Source organism: Pseudophryne corroboree, chromosome 4 (genome assembly GCF_028390025.1).
Source record: "Pseudophryne corroboree isolate aPseCor3 chromosome 4, aPseCor3.hap2, whole genome shotgun sequence".
NCBI classification, from domain to species: domain Eukaryota; kingdom Metazoa; phylum Chordata; class Amphibia; order Anura; family Myobatrachidae; genus Pseudophryne; species Pseudophryne corroboree.
The window spans coordinates 614,075,258-614,090,025 of NC_086447.1; the positions used below are offsets into that span (position 1 = coordinate 614,075,258).

The 14,768-nt window shown below is 47.1% G+C and overlaps 1 protein-coding gene and 1 non-coding gene across 3 annotated transcripts in view; both read right to left on the bottom strand.

The window, feature by feature from the left end:
• The window catches only part of TULP4 (TUB like protein 4), an 807,065-nt gene that overhangs the window by 529,829 nt on the left and 262,468 nt on the right, over window positions 1-14,768 (bottom strand). The gene's annotated exons all lie outside the window — the stretch shown is intronic.
• LOC134913223 (U2 spliceosomal RNA) lies at window positions 6,906-7,094 on the bottom strand. Its single transcript, XR_010177036.1, has one exon. It is a non-coding gene; the product is annotated as a U2 spliceosomal RNA (small nuclear RNA).

A 14,768-nucleotide genomic window follows, 5' to 3' on the forward strand; every position in this document is an offset into this window, starting at 1 on the left:
GCTGCAGCCCTTGAAGTCTTCAAATTTTTTCTGTCTTCTGAAATTAAGCTATAATATAGGCTGCAAGAGCAGCCCCCCTGTTGATTGCCTGCTTACTCCATGGCACCAACTTACAAGCTGATCTGTGCACGGAGGCGGGGTTATAGAGGAGGCGGCGCTGTGCATCTCTGGAACAGTCAAAGCTTTGAGCCTGTTGGTGCCTCGGATCAAGATCCTACTCTACACCCCGATGTTAATCCTTGTGGAGCCCAGTGTACCCCGCAGCAGAAATAGCACTAAAGCTATTTTCATAGTATTTTATTGTGTTTATCGTGGACTGTTTGGTAAGAACAGAGGATTTCAATCTGTGGGTCGCGCCCATCTCAGCTTGGGGTCATAAGTCGAAATGGGCTCAGGCGACTTCAACCAGCGATCAGTGGAGTCTGATATCAGTTCAACTGTCTGTTATGCCGGGTACACACTAGACGACATTGTTAACTATGTGGTCGATTCAGATAGATCGGAATGATACACTGTTAAAATCATTCAAGTGTGTACGCACTGTCGGTGACTATGCGCACTTCTGCATGTCGTCACCGACATCCTCTGTCAGACATGCAAGTTCGACTGGTGATATCGCCAGTGAGAGCCATGCTGCCGAATGGTCCCAACTCCCCCCATCACTGTCGGCACTGGCATTACTCCTCGGATCACTAACTGAGAGATCAGAGGAGCAGAGGCAGAACTCTGTGAGGCAACAGAGTCAGCTGCCTCCGGGCTCCTGCTTTGAAGGGGGGCACCTCTCCTCCTGTTCTGTGTGTTCAGCAACATTAATCAATTAAGTTAATTAACAACAGCCAGTAACTCTTCCGTAGCAGACTTCCCCACTAGCCACTACACCTTACAAATCACACCCTTTTTTTTTAATTATAGATACACTGGAAGCAGACACCTTACTGATGAAGCTATTTGCTCCTATAAAGGAAGCATGAGAATTCTAACTATATGAAGTTATTTCTCTGACAATTACAAGTAACTTCATATAGTTAGAATTCTCATACTTCCTATGCAACAGCAGATATCTCCATCAGTAAGGTGCATGCTTCAGTGTAATAGGTTGTGGGTTCTAATCGTGGATATGACACTTGCAAATTAATTGTCAGAGAAATAAACAGCATTGTGAGTGACTGAGCAGATCTATGTAGTGTGTGGCTGGACCCCTACATAGATCTGCCTAGTTGCAATAGTTTTGTAGTGGCTTCATATAGTCAGAATCTGCGGGCTTACTATGCAGGAGCAAATGATGTACATAGGGGGGGGGACACCAATATTTTTCTTGCCTCAGGGCAACTGGGACAAACTTACGCCACTGCAGAGGAGTAACCATGCAGCAAGCCCTGCCCTGACACCAGTGCTCGGACTCTCCTGTCCATCCCAGTAGCAACCCCGCTCCCACCTCAGCGTTCACTGCTCAGCCTCTCCAGTCCTGCCCTGTAGCATCAATTGAGACTGTCACTGAAACAGAAAAGAAGGCAACTGGTGTTGTTTTTAAGTTGTCGCGGCAGCCAGGAGAGGGATGGTGGCTGGAGAGCACAAAATGTGGAATGATGATCAATGTGGAGGGGGATGCAGAGAAGAATGAGGGGGGGGGGACTTTGTGCGGACTGGGATGTGGAGCGGGAACCAGAGAACATAAAGGGAAGGATTCAATTAAAAGCAGGAAAGGGTTTTTCCTATTCAATTAGAGGACAGGAAATGAGATGCAGTGATTTCTAAAGGAATCACTGTGTCTATTTTCATGAACCTCCAGAGCAAGTCTGATTTTTTTCTAAAATCTTTATTTATTAATTGGATATGGCCGTTATTGGGAGCATGCATCCCAGCGGTTATCTAAAATTGGTCAAAATGTCAACAAGGTTTGCCATCCCCAAAGCATTGACAGGGAGTATAAACTTAACATTCACATGACTGTATTAAAAAACACATGCAAGAACTGGGTCTCCGAAAGGAGCTTGTCCTTGTGATGCTTAAGAAATGGAGTGATTGCTTTAGTGGTCACTTCACATCTGTTTTGCGCCTCCGCAGTGCTTAAGTGGGTGCATGGTCTGCTTACAAAGCATGTGTGGCTGCTATTCTGCGGTATTTTGCTGATGTCTTGTAATAATTTTTATTGAAAGATGGGATACAGAGCAAATGTTCACATTAGTGGTGCAAATGTACAATGAATAAAGCAGTGGTAGCCAACCCTGGTCCTTGAAAGCTACCAACAGTGCACGTTTTCCAGGTCTCCTCTTTTAAAATGTGACAGTTAGTAATAACTGCACATGTGCACCTGCCAGGTGAGCTGGAAAATGTGAACTGTTGGTAGCTCTCGAGGACCAGGGTTGGCTACCACTGGAATAGAGTATATCACCGTAAACAGGTGATTCTGTTATCAGTGGAATTGGCCATTTGCAATGTTAAAAACTCACAAGTGCACAATGCTGTATTGTAAACAAGCTTGTTAATATGTCCCAACGTACTTGTGGGAAAGTGAAGGTAGGGCGCTTGACTTTGTTGTTATTATTGGTCTCTGCATACTTCACTTCCTACTGTAAGTTCCTGCTTTAATATGGTCTCTATTGTGTACAATAAAGCACAAGTACTAGATGAATTCCATTCTTCCCCAATGCTATTAAGACATAGACTTAATTTTAAGACAAAGACCAGTAGGCTGTTAAATGTAAAGCTGCTCTGCCAACTAGTAAAATATCTGACTATGCTGCTCCTTGCGCCTTGTTTTTGGACCCCTTCCACACTGCCATTTAAAGTTAGGACGCTGTCTAGGTGGAAGAGTATCATTTACCCTTCTTTCTCTTACCTAGGTGAAGTTTTCAAATGTAATTTGAAGGCAAATATTGAAAATACTGTACATTAAAAAAGTGCTTAGCAGACTGTTCTTTTGTGCAAACCACATAATGGTTCCTTCTCTTAACAGCTCTGTAGTTACTTTGCAGACCCTAATGACTTATCGAAAGCAAGAATGGAGAACTCCAGGGAGCATGCTCAGAGATTAGTAATGGGTACTGGGAAGAAAAGTAAACACTGATTTAGAGAGCTCTGAATGTATTGTATTGTAATGAGGTCAGCTTTGAACAAACTCAATTGAAGTAGTTAGGAGGACAAAATGAGTACTGAAATAGATATTGTGCTTTTGCTTTATTTTATTTTATTATGTAACTTGTTATGACACATATATAGCCAGTGCGTTATTCCTCTTTATTCCCCATCAGTAGTAAGGCATGCAGGAAACAATTTGTTTTTGTTTTTTTAACAATTTGATAAAAACATTTTTTACTCAACTTATGAGGTAAAATTTGTACGTTATCACCTTAAATACATTAGAGGGAATTTAAAATAGGATTTTGGTTACCTACCGGTAAATTCTTTTCTCGTCGTACATAGGGATACTGGGGTCACTTAGTACGATGGGGTATAGATGTGGTCCAATGGAGCCGGTGCACTTTAAATTTCTTCAGCTGGTTGTGCTGGCTCCTCCCCTCTATGCCCCTTCCTACAGCCAGTCTAGGTAAAACTGTGCCTGAAGGAGAATGGACATACTTGAGAGAAGGAACATAACGAGTGGTGAGATTCACACACCAGCACACCACAACATAAACCGACCAGCAACGGCTGGTAACAAAATATCGACAGCTGAATAGATAAACTTTTACAGAAGAAAAACCTGCAGAAAAGTCAACGCACTAAGGCAGGTGCCCAGTATCCCTTATGGACTACGAGAAAAGGATTTACCGGCAGGAAAATCCTATTTTCTCTAGCATCCATAAGGGACACTGGGGTCACTTAGAACAAAGGGGATGCCCCAAAGCTTCCAGAACGGGCGGGAATATGCGGAGACATCCCCAGCACCGCCTGCCCAAACTGGGGATTCTCTTTGGCCAGTGCATCAAACCTGTAGAACTTCACAAAGGTGTTCTTCCCCGACCAGGTAGCAGCTCGGCATAGATGCAAGACCAAGACTCCACGGCAGCTGCCCAGGATCTTGGAGAGTGGGCTTTCAGAGACTGAGGAACAGGTAAGGCTGCCGACACATACAGTAGGCCTGTTGGATAGTAAGCCTAAGCCAACGAGCAATGGATTGTTTAGAAGTAGGGCAACCCTTTTCCTGCACATCATAGAGCACAAAAAGGGAATCCGTCTTTCTGATCCGAGCCGTCCTCTTGACATAGATCTTCAAGGCTCGCACAGCATCCAATGCCTCCAGAGGAGCAGAAGAGCCAGAACTAGACAAGGCCACAATAGGTTGGTTCAAGTGAAATGCAGACAAAACTTTCGGCAGGAACTGCTGCCTAGTCCTGAGCTCTGCTCTGTCTTCGTAAAAGACCAAAGTATGGACTTTAACATGATAAGGCCCCCAATTCTATGACACGCAAAGCAGAAGCCAGGGCCAGCAACAATACCATCTTCCACGTAAGATACTTGTATTCTACCGCCGTCAAATGTTCAAACCAGGAGTACTGTAGAAACTCCAAGACCACATTCAAATCCCAGGGTGCCGTTGGCAGCACAAAGGGAGGTTGTATGTAAAGTACCCCTTGCAAGAAAGTCTGAACTTCTGGCAACATTTCCAACTTCTGGCAGAAAATAGAGAGGGACGAAATCTGGACCTTGAGGGAGCCCAGACGTAGGCCCATATCCACTCCAGCCTGTAGGAAACGCAAGAAGCGTCCCAAGTGTAAATCCGCAGAAGGATACGTGCGCTCCTCACACCAAGAGACATATCTCCTCCAAATATGATGGGAATTCTTTGACGTTACAGGCTTCCAGGCCTGAACCATGGTTGCAATAACCGTTTTGGAAAGGCCTTTGCGAGCTAGGATGTTCCGCTCAACTGCCATGTCGTCAAACGAAGCCGCCGTAAGTCCGGGTAGACGAACGGTCCTTGTTGAAGATCTCTTCTCAGTGGCAGAGGCCAAGGGTCTTCGACGGACATGTCCAGAAGATCTGCGTACCATGCCCTCCGAGTCCAGTCTGGGGCAATTAGAATTGCCTGGACTCTTTGATGCCTGATTCTCTTTAGCACCCTTGGGAGCAACGGAATCGGCGGAAACAGGTAAACCAACCAGTAAGGCCACGGCGTCGCCAGTGCATCCCCTGCTATCGCCTGAGGGTCCCTGGTTCTTGAACAATACCGGCGAAGCTTCTTGTTGAGCCGAGACGCCATCAGGTCGATCTGCGGGCAGCCCCACAGGTTGGTGATCTGCCGAAACACCTGTGGGAGGAGGCCCCACTCTCCCGGGTGGAGGTCGTGACGACTCAGGAATTCCGCTTCCCAGTTGTCCACCCCCAGAATAAAGATGGTTGACATTGCTCTTGCATTTATTTCAGCACAGAGGCGTATCCTTGACACTTCTCGCATGCAGGCTCTGCTCTTTGTTACTCCCTGCCGCTTGATGTATGCCACTGCATAGATCATAAGAAGTTCCAGAATGTTGTTCAGAAGTAGGGCTTCGTGGAAGGACCACCTGCCCTGGAACTGTGCCCCTTGGGTGACAGCTCCCCATCCCCGCAGACTCGCATCCATTGTGAGGAGGATCCAATCCTGAAACTTCGACCTTCCAGCAGGTTTGAGGACTGTAGCCACCATAGGAGGGAAATCCTGGCCTGAGGTGAGAGGCGTATGATCCGATGCATCTGAATATGTGATCCGGACCACTTGCTCAGGAGATCCAATTGAAACGATCTGGCATGGAACCTTCCGTACTGGATGCCTCATAAGAGGCTACCATCTTTCCCAACAACCGTATGCAAGGATGGATATCCGATTAGGCCTTAGAACTGCTCGGACCATCTCCTGGAGTGTCCTTGCCTTGTCCTCTGGGAGGAATACCTTCTCAGCCACTTTATCCAGAAACATTCCCAGGAACAGGAGCCGCTGAGTTGGCTCCAGGTGAAACTTCTGTAAATTTAGAATCCACCAATGATGTGACAGAAGTTGAATAGTGCGGTTGATATTGAGCAATAGAAGCTTCCTGGATCAAGCCTTTATCAAGAGATCATCCAGGTAAGGAATGATGTTGACCCCTTGGACTCGGAGCTGGAACATCATTTCCGCCATCACCTTCATGAAGACCCTCGGAGCAGAGGACAAGCCGAAGGGCAGAGCCTGGAACTGGTAGTGGTCGTTCAACAGGGCAAACCGCAGGTAAGCCTGGTGGGGTGGCCAAATCGGGATATGGTGATAAGCATCCTTTATATTCAGTGAAACCATGAAGTCCTGTTCTTCCAGACCCGCAATCACTGCTCGCAGGGATTCTATCTTGAACTTAAAGACATTTAGGTAAGGGTTCAAGTACTTTAGATTAAAATTGGGCCTTACCGAACCGTCCGGAGTCAGTACAACAACAGGTTGGATTAGTATCCCCTGTTTTCTATATGAGGCGGAACTGGAACTATAGCTTGGGTCTGACCCAGTCTTAGTACAGCCTCTGGTAATATCTCCCGCGATTCTTCGAAATGTGAAGTGGAGTGAATTTAAACACACTCTTTATGCCAGGATACAAAGATTTTTTACCCAGGGATCCTGACAGAAGCTTTTTCTAAATATGCTGAAATATTTTAGACGGGCCCCTACCCTGGAATCCCTTAGAAGTGGAGGACCACCTTCATTCCGAAGTGTTTATGGAATAGACTTGGTGCTCTGTTTTTGTGATCCTGTAAAATAGGTCTGTTACTCCTCTGGTGCCTCTGTTGCATTGAGGCACCACTGGCACTGCCCACAATACTTGCAACCCTAAGATGATGATCTCGGGTAAACACATCTGGTGGGCGTAGCCGTGATGGTAGGTAGATGGACCCACCGATAGTGATCCGTAAGATCCCTGAACCCAGCATTCACTAACCACTGACGTAATCATAAGCTCTGCGAGCAGAGAATGTCATAGTAGTACTGCAGTACTCGGTTAATACGCGGAGTGGGCAAAGCAAGCTCTTTACCCATCTCCCTGTTCTAAATTTTCATATAATATATGGCTCCCAGATTGGGGGCGTATCAGACATGAAACTAATAAGAACAGATAATACCCTTGACATTGGCCAGAAAGACAATAGGCGATGCACAGGCATTTATACTGCCTATTTTTTTTTATTATGTATTTTAACCGCCTTGCTTAGGAAGCTTTTAAACTCCTGCATATGCCGCATAAGCATCATAAAGCCAGCTGGCGATGCTTTCTCGTTTTAACCCTGGTAAAGGTTACCGGCCTGCGTAATCCAGCAGCCTACAGAGATGGGTCTCTAACCTTGTGGTTATGTAGTAGACATCAGTTTTCCATTTTGTGGGAAAGCACAGCATACCTCCCAACTATCCCAATTTTTGCGGGACAGTCCCATCTTTTTTTGGTGCTGTCCCACCCACGGGCTGCAGTGTCCCGCGGTGGGGGGGCAGTTGGGAGGCTCCTGCACTTGCTGCTCTGCTTAGCAGAGCAGTGGTGAATAGATGTTGTGCGCATGCGAACAGCATCTATTCAGTGGAGACAGAAGGAGAGGTGGCATGCCAGCAGCTCAGAGAGCGCTGGGCATGCCCCCTCAGTGACTAAAACGGAGGCGCGGCTCATTCAGCAAACGCGTCAGTCTCCGCCCACTTTGTGCAGCTGCAGCAGTATTCCTGGCTAACACAGAGGTGCACGGCATAGCAGAGCGGGAGCCGCTACGAGACATTGCCATCTGTCCATCCCGCCACGAGCAGAAGTATCCCGCTTAAACAAGCGTCAGCACTTCAAGTCCGCTTAATATTCTCCTCCCGTGAAGCAACCTGTAGTCACAGCCGGTGATATGAAAGGCAACCCCCGTGGACAATTCTAAACATCCGAGGACGCTCGGTTACTGGGGCAGGACCACACCGCTATATCTACAAGGGAGGTAATCGGACACTTTGTAAACGCTGCCATTAGCCGTTACACCTTTATAATCTCAGCGTGCAACAGTTACCATCATTGACTGATACAAAGTTACCACACGCTGAGAGTACAACAGCACAGTTCTTTCAGTGCACTGATTCCTTATTGAGGGAAGTTTTAATAGTAATTATTGCCAATGCAAACTGCTGGCCAGCTAGGAATTATCATATTATATTGGGTGCAATTAATTAATTGTTTTCGATATATTTACTGGTGTCATTTTTATTAAATACATTTTTAATCCATTTACCGGCTCTGAATACACTTATTAGGTGTCTATTATGAACCCATGAGCGCTTCTCTCTTCCTGTATGTTTAACTAAAGCCACGCCCCCTTTCCCATAGGTCATACCCCCTTTTCAGACGGGGGGAGGGGCGCGGGTGTCCCTCCATGCTAGAGATATAAGTCGGGAGGTATGGCACGGGGAGAACATACAAACTCCACACAGCCAGATCGTGATGGGCACAGAACCCCCCGACCCCAGGGATGTGAGGCAGCAATGCCAATCTCTGATAGACAACTCCCGTTGAATAGGTATTCCGGTTTATTTTTTTTTATTGAGTTATCTACTTTAGGGGTTTTTCCAGACCTTTCTATCCTCTGGAGGGAAGGTAAGGCTGAATATGAATTTCTTAGTCACATGAATTATCGTATTAGGCAGACTCCATGGTCCCCTGAATGAGTAACCAGTTAACTCCTTAATGGAGAGTTTTCTGTGTACATGAATATCTGGTATATTTACACAGATCTTATAGCATAATAATTGCTCAACTCCTAAGGTAGAGAATTTCTATAACCTGTTAAGAAGTACTATCTTAAGTTTTGGCAGCAGCTAGCAAGTTAACCCTTGAGACATAAGGGGTCATTTCGACCTGATTGCACGCTAGGTTTTTTTGCTGCGCTGCGATCAGGTCAGTACTGCGCATGCGTATGCTCCGCAATGCGCAGGTGCGTCGTATGGGTACAAAGCGGATCGTTGCTGTGCAATGGATTTAACTTAGTATCCATTCGCACAGCCGATCGCAAGGCGATTGACAGGAAGAGGGCGTTTATGGGTGGCAACTGACCGTTTTCTGGGAGTGTTTGGAAAAACGCAGGCGTGTTCATGTGTTCGCTGGTAGGGGTTCCTGACGTCAATACCGGTCCCGGACAGGCTGAAGTGATCGCAGTGGCTAAGTTCTGGGCTACTCAAACTGCACAAATTTTTTTGTACTGCTCGGCTGCACATGCGTTCGCACACTTGCACAGCAAAAATACACTCCCCTATAGGCGGCGACTATCTGATCGCAGCGCTGTAAATAATAGCTAGCGTGCGATCAGGTCGGAATGACCTCCATAGTTCAAAGACACAGGCACACTGTTGTCTATGTAATCATCCCCCTCCTCTGCCTGTAGGCAACGTTGTATCCACATTAGGGTGTGGATGATGGCTGCTGAGAACCACACCACACATAGAGGAAAACCAGTCTGAACTAGTTTTTACTCAGATTAGTATATATAGGGGGAAATACATGGGAAACAAGCATGCTTTTCAGTTTATACAGAGAGAAAGAACCAGCATACCAGCCTCCAGCTAAGTCCTGGGCTACATATAATATACAGTGGGGCAAAAAAGTATTTGGACAGCCACCAATTGTGCAAGTTGACCCACTTAAAAAGATGAGAGAGGTCTGTAATTTCCATCATAGGTACATTTCAACTGTGAGAGACAGAATCTGGGGAAAAACACACAGGAAATCACATTGTATGATTTTTAAACAATTTATTTGTATATTCTTGCAGAATATTCTTGCGGGCGGTGACGTCGAAGCCGGAAGTGCGGGCCGGGAGACGCCGAGACACGCTGTGGTCCACGCAGCTGGGAGTCGTGATGGTGGGGGTAAGTGGGGTCATTTTATGGTATTTATACACTGTATTTTGCATTGTTGAGTTGTCTGAGGAAGGGGATACGTCCCCGAAACGTTACCTGTTTCACAATAAATTTCTTCACGGAGTGAAGGTTGTTTTCACTACAAGCTACAAGTCTGCGAGTGCCACCTGATTTCTTTGGTTTTACATTGGTGGGCCTGCCGGTCCACAAGGAAGGGCACCACAGCCAGCTGCTTTGGAGGAGTGACAGGGCAATTCTTGGAAATATTTAGTTCCACGCTCTGCTGTGGTGGATAAGTTCGTTGAACCAGCCCATGGCACCCTCCCACAAGACCTCCTCCCTCTGAGTTTTAAACTGATTTTATTCATTCACTTGAAGCACTTTATTTGCACGATTTTTGCACGCTGGTGACATCTATACACTTGGTCCGGCGCAGCACCTTGCTGGTCACAGAGACAAAGGATGGCCACTTCAGAAGGTGAAGGAGACTTCACATCATTCCTACTAGAATGCGACAATTATGAGACTCTCAGTTTCTCAGACATAGACGCTGAGAAAATTTTACACAAAGACAGGGCTTTGTCTGAAGATTATGTGGATTCCTGTGCTGACGTGTACCGTGAATTATTTAAAATGAAAAAAAGAGAAATGGACTTTCTCTACCACAGTCGCACCTTATCTGATTACTACCGGGCAAAACAAATACCCCGGGGTTCAGGGTTCATAATATACCAACTATTGGCCGATACAATACCATCTTTTGCAAGCGCTGGATATCAATTCTCAATAAATGCTCCATGGACCTCATGTTGCTGGTCATTGAGGAATCCACGAGGGAGCTAAGATCAACAACAGAGAAGATCAGCGCATTTGAAAAGGAACATCTGACCACCATGACATCCGATAAGTCCACAGATTGGGTATCCAAATTACAGACCCAACTGGACGAATATAAAAATAACTTGGTGAAATACAAAAAAGAAAAACACAGGAAGGTGGTCACAGACTACGCTCAACACAGAGTTTACACCTGGCTTGGGCAGAGCAATCAGACCCGTGGACGTGGCCGGGGGGCCGGCAACTTGAGAAGACCACAACGGGTCCGCTTTTCGAGCACCTCTGCAAGCGATAATGATGAAATGGGAGCCACGGGTATTGGAGCCAGACAAACCATGACCCCTTTAGTGGCAAGCACCCGGGCTGTGGCCTCTACCCGGGGAAGACCAAAACAAGACGGGGAGGCCAAACGAGGAGGCAGAACAGTGGGAAGACCACCCAAGAACAGAGCCACTTAATTTTTAACCTGTCCTCATATATTCTTCAGGACTCTGAACAACGACTGCTCAGCAAGGGACTTACTTTCATTCCCACCAACTACATGGATCCATTTAAATGGAAGGTGGAATCATTTAAATTGGCACGCTCACTAAAAATTAAAGAACATTTCTTTAAACATCCCATGGTGAACACTGAACCAGCACTACCTAGCCGCATCTCCAAACTGGGAAATCGCTCCAGATTCGACCCACAGTCCAACAACGCCACCCTGTCACGATCCGGGTATCTGGACGCCATTTCTTACCCATCCGATGCCTCCTAAGGCTGGCTCAGCGCTCCAGGACCGGATCCCATCTGTTATCCTGATGTTTACATTCCTGTATCCTCTCATGTCACTCTGAGACGCTGTCACAGTAAACGCCATATTACACCTGGCATGGCGTCTCCCGCGGCCTCCGCCGCCGTCCCTGAGCTTCTGCATGCAGAGTGTCTGAGTGGCGATTACGTCAGCCGCGGCCTCCGCTGTGTCCGCGTGGTTGGATGTGCACCTGTCAGCTTGGCGCCTCCTGTCTCCGGTGGCCGGCGCCGCCATTACTGTTTTCATTACCACATGGATTACAAACCAAACTTCCCTCCAAGTGTCTGCATGGGCGCAGCCATCTTGGATTCTGTCAGCTGATCATTTCCACCAATCTGTTCTCAGTATTGATAATCTGCATAATTGCCTAGCCAATCCCTTCCTTGCTGCAGGTATAAATACACTGTGCCTGAGCAAGGAAGGCGTCAGTGCTTTGGTTGTCAAACCTAGTTCCTGTTTGTCTCTCTCCTGTGATTGTCTTCCAGGTTCCAGCTCCTGTCTCAAGACTTCCATCATAGAGATCCGCACCAGCATTCCACCTGCGGTGTAGCCTGACTCTCCGATCCATTGTGGATTCATCTGTTTCCAGCTACAACATTACCTGCTTCCAGCCCAGCTTCCAGCAGAGTACAGCTTCTCTTAAAGGGCCGGTGTCCTTTCTACAGTTTACCACTCTCCACCGGTATTATCATTTCTCCGCTCTCAAACTCTACATTTCATTCATATTGCATCGCTCTCAAGCTTCATTTATTATTTAACTGGTTCCAGCCAGTATCCACTCCGTGCCAACATCTGTCTGGTTCCAACCAGAACCCACAGCAGCTATTTTATTTACAGCAGTCCAGCTTTCCCTGGAACACCAGCTGGTACGATCCTGGGCTTTCTTCATTGCTACAGTCAGGCCTGGTAAGGACTTTCCAACTCGCAGATAATAAGAACTGTCTCATACTACCAGAGCTCTGTGGCCCCTGCCACCCTGTAGTACCCAGGAACTGTATTATTTCTCTGCTGATTTTATGTTTCTTTTACTGCTACTGTGATGCATGGAGTTTGTCATAAATAAACATCATTGACTTTTATTCAAGTTGTCGTGGTCACGCCTTCGGGCGGTTCTTCTTCATGTTACTTACATGTCCAGGGGTCTGATACAACCTCCCAGGTTCCGGTACATCTCAGCCCCTACAACTGAGGCTGCCTCCCGTCAGCTCAGGCCCTCAGTTGTGACAGTAAGCACTGACCTAATGAATCCAGCCGGAGACCAGGATCAAGCGGCCAGGCCGATGCAAGAACTGGCAGCCCGACTAGAACATCAGGAGGCTGCACAGGGCCACATCATCCGCTGTCTCCAGGATCTCTCTACTCGGCTGGATGGGATTCAGACAACTCTCCGTGGATCAGGCGCGTCTGGTGCGTCAACCACAGTGACTCCAGCTATAACCCCACCCACCTTACCCATTTCTGCTCCACGTCTTCATCTTCCAACGCCAGCAAAATTTGACGGATCTCCAAGATTCTGCAGGGGATTTCTCAACCAGTGTGAGATTCAGTTTGAGCTACAACCTGGCAATTTTCCCAGTGACCGTACAAAAATTGCCTACATTATTTCTCTTCTCAGTGGCTCAGCCCTTGATTGGGCATCACCGTTATGGGAGAGGTCCGACACCCTGCTATCTTCTTACACTGCATTCGTGACAACATTCAGGCGCATCTTCGACGAGCCAGGCCGGGTAACCTCAGCTTCATCCGAGATTCTCCGTTTACGCCAGGTGTCACGTACTGTAGGACAATATCTGATACAGTTCCAGATCCTGGCATCCGAACTGGCATGGAACGACGAGGCCCTGTATGCTGCATTCTGGCATGGCTTATCTGAGCATATTAAAGATGAGTTAGCTACCAGAGACTTACCCTCTAAGTTAGATGAGCTAATCTCACTCTGCACGAAAGTTGATTTACGTTTCAGAGAGAGAGCAACTGAGCGTGGAAGATCATCTGCTCCAAAATCTTCTGCTCCTCCTCCTCGCCAACTGTCACCAACTAAAGATGAGTCCATGCAAATTGGCCGTTCCCGTTTAACTCCTGCTGAGCGCCGAAGACGTCTCTCCGAGTCTCTCTGTCTTTATTGTGCAGCTCCGTCTCACACCATTAATGCCTGTCCCAAACGTCCGGGAAACTCCAAATCCTAGCTCGCCAAGGAGAGGGCCGGCTAGGAGTAATGATCTCCTCTCCATCTCCTCAAGATTGTAATCTCCCAGTCTCGCTTCAAGTTGCTCAACGTTATCGGAACGTCATTGCCCTCCTTGATTCCGGAGCAGCTGGGAACTTTATTACCGAAGCCTATGTTAAACGGTGGTCCCTACCCACCGAGAGACTTCCTTCGTCCATTTCTTTAACTGCCGTGGATGGCAGCAAAATTTTTGATGCAGTTATTTCTTTAAGGACTCTACCAGTTCGTCTGAGAGTGGGAGTTCTTCATTCCGAACTTATTTCTTTTTTAGTGATTCCAAGAGCCACACATCCTGTGGTCCTGGGCCTTCCATGGCTCCGTCTTCACAATCCTACAATTGATTGGACGACTACGCAAATCCTGGCATGGGGTTCCTCCTGTGCTGAGACATGTTTGTTTAAAGTATTGCCTGTCTGTTCTTCCTCCCCCAGCTCGTCTGATGTTCCACCTCCTCCATATCAAGATTTCACGGATGTGTTCAGTAAAGCTTCTGCTGATATCCGTCCTCCTCATAGAGAATGGGACTGCCCGATTGATCTCGTTCCAGGGAAGGTTCCACCTCGAGGCCGAACTTATCCGTTGTCTCTGCCTGAGACGCATTCTATGGAGGAATACATTAAAGAGAACCTAGCAAAGGGGTTCATTCGACCTTCTTCTTCCCCAGCCGGCGCAGGCTTCTTTTTTGTAAAAAAGAAAGATGGTGGTCTGCGGCCGTGCATCGACTACAGAGGTTTGAACGACATTACCATCAAGAACCGTTATCCTTTACCCCTGATTACTGAGCTCTTTGACAGAGTTAGCGGAACTACCATCTTTACAAAGCTGGACTTGAGAGGTGCATACAATCTCATCCGGATCCGTGAGGGTGACGAGTGGAAGACCGCCTTTAACACCCGTGACGGACATTATGAATACCTCGTCATGCCCTTCGGATTGAGCAATGCTCCAGCTGTCTTCCAGCATTTTGTCAATGAGATCTTCAGAGACATTCTATACCGTCATGTCGTGGTCTATCTAGACTATATCCTCATTTTTGCCAACGATTTAGAGGAACATCGTTTTTGGGTTAAAGAGGTTCTGTCCCGTCTCCGTGTCAA